The following is a 4,681-nucleotide window of genomic DNA, read 5'->3' as shown; positions in this document are numbered from 1 at the left end:
ACGATAAAAAGACAGACGAAAACGGAGTTCGGATGAAGGAGTTATGAATTTCGAACAAAGTTTTCCTGTCCCGGCCTAATAAAAATAATATATAAGTAATATAATTATAATATATTAAAAATCAAATCAACATTAGCCAATGGAGTCTAAACGAGAGTTGTAGAGCATAATCTCACATTCGCGTCGATATAAAGAACGTCGAAAACGAAGTTCGTATGCGAAAGTTATGAATTTCTGAAGTTCGGGGCGCGAAACCCAAAACTGTCAGATACCACGACGTGGCAAGTCTTCTGACACCTCCGGGAGTCTCCCAGATGCAACTTGGGATGACGCATGCAGTGAAGACCAAGCCCACGACGTGGAAAAAGGGTTCCACGACGTGGCAAGGGCCAGTTTTGCCCTATAAAGAGATTTGAAGGGCTAGCCGTTTAGGGTTGCTCATTCTTTCATCTCTCTCCCATATTACCTCGATTTACGTGCAAAGAAGTACCCCCGAAGACCCGGTATCAACCCCGAGACCCGAAGCAAGTCCCGAAGCCCGAAGATCTCGAGAAGAAAAGAGTTTCCGAGCCGAAACTCTGCCCGCAAGAAACCCGGTGTGTGAAGTGATCCCGGTTTCACCGAAGAATACTACTTCTACAAGCCATAGTGTTGTCCGATCATCTTCTGATCAAGTGAGTGTGTAGTTACTTTCTTCTAACGCATAATTATGAAGTATTTTATACGAAATACGTGTTATGTGTATAATTTTGTGGTTATGTGTGTGAATGTTTATTCACTCTCTTCTATCTCATAGATATGATTTATTTTCTATGAAATACGTGTTATGTGGGTGTGCCTCATCTGTTATGTGGAATATGTATTGAATGAAAATGCTATACAGGTTTTAAACTATGTATGAAAATATATATTTTAATCTACTAATATGTTGGGTAGAACATGGGTAGATAGTTAGTGTGTAATAAACAAATAAGAGGCCTCGATGTTGTTGTTGTTGTTGATCTAGTTATTCAGCGGAGTATGGATAACGACCATAGACTCTTTCTAGACAGTCCTGTGGAACGATAGCAGGTTCATAACCTGTAGGTGTTGTGAATGATGTGTTCACCGGTGTACTCTATCCCCCTCATGGTTGCCTTTAGGATATCTATTGTTGAGGAAACCCCTTAGCAGTAATGTCCGTCCCGATGAAAATCCTAGATTAGGTCCCTTGAGATAGATGTTGTTTTAGGGACGTAAAGTGAGGATAACGGGAATGGGTAATCGGGATAGTGATTGGTTGGTGAAATTAAATATAATTTATTTATTGTGGGTTGAAAACCCTATATGCTCATTGCTCACCAGGCTCCCAAGCCTGACCCACTCAGTTTTATTCATATTACAGGTAGTGGAGCGAGGGCATAAGATGGTTGAATCATCAAGTTGTTTTGTTTACAAGTCTGTATATGTATATATTTGTTGAATGACTTGTAATGTTATCGTTTATGCTTTATGGTCTGTATCGGAACATGACATCCCGAGTTTTGATTATATAATGAAAATGCATCTCTTGATGAAATGCTTTGATAAATATTATTCTATCATATTTTGTTTTGGGAACAAATTCCGCAACACTTTTAAATCAAAAGGATTTACTCTGAAATTATTTCAAAAAGCATAAATGAAATCGGTCTTTTCTGGCCGTGATTTTGGGGATGTCACATACAATTAATACCACTTTCACCCAAACTTTTCATTTTTGGTTCAGGCATCTTCACAACAACCCGACAACCCCAAACTTTAAGATATCCTAAGTTTGGTTTCTTTTTGTACAAAAGTTCATAGGGAGTTACATTATTCCTTTTGTTTGGAACTCTATTTAAAACATGACATGCAGTTAGAATAGCTTCTATCCGGAAACCATCACTCAAACCTGAGTAAGACAACATATAATTCACCATTTACTTTGGAACTCTATTTTTCCTTTCAGAAATCCCATTTTGTTGAGGAGTATATAGAGTAGTTATTTCATGTATAATACCAACAGATTGGAAATAACTAGGATCATAATACTCTCCACCACGATTAGTGTAAAGTCTTTTGATTTAATCATTTTGTTGCAATTCAACTTCATTTTTATAAATTTTGAAGTTATCAAGGGCTTCATCCTTGGAATGTAATAAGTATACATAGAAAAAACAAGAATAATCATCTATAAAAGTAATTATGTATTTCTTATTTCCTAAGGATGGAGTTGAATGTAAATCACATAGATCACTATGAATCAATCCGGTTTTAGACATTTCAAGCATTCTTTTATAATGTACATGTCCAAAACGAGCATGCCATAAAGAAGAATCATCAATACTAAAACAAGTCATGTATATAGAATCTACAACTTTATTTTTAGTATTCAACCTAAACATTCCATTACAATAATATCCAAACCCAACGAATGTACCACACTTAGATAATACATACTTATCAGATTCATAGACTTGTTTCTATCCACATTTATTAATTACACCACCAGAAATTAAGTTCTTTCTAATCTTAGGAACATGAATAACATTCTTAAGAATAAGTCTTTTTACAAAACTAAAATATAAAGAAAAACAACCACGACAAACAATATATGCATTATTATGGTCTCCTGTGTACATCATCGATCCATCATTAACTACTTCACAATCCTTGAAGCAAGAATGATCTTTACATACATGACTCGTTGCCCCCAAGTCTATCCACCATGCATGATCATCATCCTAACCATAGAACGATTCAAGAATAAGTGTTACATAATATATAACAGAGGTAGTAGTAATTTCAGAAATCAAATTTTGACCTTGTGGTTTTGGACTTTGATCATTAGATCTTTGTCCAGAAGTGCTTGCACCATTCTTGTTCTTCTTCAAACGACAATCTCGTTTCATGTGACCAGGTTTGTTGCAATTCCAACACACAACTTTCTCTTTCTTGTTTGAACCTTTGCTTTCTTCTTCCTTCAAATTTATCCAACTACCCAAATTTGGAAGTCATGTCTTTAACAAATTCTGCCATTGATATTCTTTCACAAAAAATCATAGATATTGAATGTTAGAATTTGGGGTCTTACGAATATCAATATACTTGGATATTTCTTGGATCGTGATTGCAATCACTTTCCAAAATCTGTGATTTCGACCCTATAACCTAGGGTATCACGAAATCAGATTTGGGATAATCCAAATAATTTCAATTTAGAAGTCAGGCCACTTCTAAATCAGAAACATAGAATATACCTTGTTGTTTTTGTGTTCTAGAGAGATATAATGAATCGATATACAATTTACGTGTATTAAAGTTCCATCCCTTTTTCTGCAACCAAAGAAGGATTCTTATACTATAGGGAAAAGTAGTTAAAAGGAAGTTGCATCCTTTTGGCGCCAAAAATCGTTGGTTATTAAAACATAATCAACTCATGACATCATCATGATATCACTACAATTTTTGGTGGGAAAATGTATGGCAGGAGTCATACTCGACATAGAAATCCGTTTAGGTCGCCGCTAGGGGCTCTGTTGTAACGCCCGTAGATCCGAGCTAGTCAATTTAGAGACGATGAGCATCAAAAATGAACTTTTTATGGAAGATTATTTAGAAGGATTAATCTTAACTAAGTTATAGTATATGTTACAAGTATTCCGTACATATAAAGAACGCCAAAATCCGAGTTATAACGAAGAAGTTATGACCTGTAGAAATTTCGCGACAGAACCGGCACGACACAGCACGATGTAAATAGTGAATTTACGTTATAGCGATATTTATCCAAAACAATCTAAATGAGAATTGAAGATCTCATCGATAGTAGTGCAACGACGGAAAGACAGACGTCAGACGAAGGAGTTATGAGTTTATAACGGAGTTTTCCTGTCCCGGCCTACTAAAAATAATATATAAGTAATATAATTATAATATATTAAAATAAAGTCAAAATTATCCAATGGAGTCCAAAGGAGAGTTGTAGAGCATAATCTTACATTCGCGTCGATATAAAGAACGTCGAAAACGTAGTTCGTATGCGAAAGTTATGAATTTCTGAAGTTCGGGGCGCGAAACCCCAAAACTGTCAGATACCACGACGTGGCAAGCAGTGCCACGATGTGGCCAGTCTTCTGACACCTCCGGGAGTCCCCCAGAAACAACTTGCGATGATGCATGCAGTGACGACCAAGCCCACGACGTGGTAAGGGCAGATTTTGCCCTATAAATAGATTTGAAGGGCCAGCCGAGTTTAATTGCTCATTCTCTCATCTCTCACCTATATTGCCTCGATTTACGTGCAAAGAAGTACCCCCGAAGCCCCGGTATCATCCTGAGACCCGATGCGAGTCCCGAATCCCGAAGATCACGAGAAGTGAAATTCCCGAGCCGACGCTCTGCCCGCGAGGAACCCGGTTTTTTTTGTGAAGATCTTCCAGATCTACCGAAGAATATCTACTTGAAGAGCCGTAGTGCTGTCCGATTATCTTCTGATCAAATGAGTGTATAGTCCCTTTCATAACACGATTTTAATACAAGTATTGTGTGAATGTATTAAGTATATATTTTGGGTGAGTATGTGATCACTTTCTTCTAACATATATATATATATATTAAGTATTTGCTATGAAATACGTGTTATGTGTTTATATATTGTTGTTTATTTGAGATGAGTGTG

This window comes from Lactuca serriola, chromosome 3, assembly GCF_051521515.1.
Source record: "Lactuca serriola cultivar US96UC23 chromosome 3, Lser_US96UC23_V15, whole genome shotgun sequence".
Classification (NCBI taxonomy): Eukaryota; Viridiplantae; Streptophyta; class Magnoliopsida; order Asterales; family Asteraceae; genus Lactuca; species Lactuca serriola.
The sequence above is the reverse complement of the archived record's forward strand: the minus strand, read 5'-3'. Positions refer to the sequence as shown.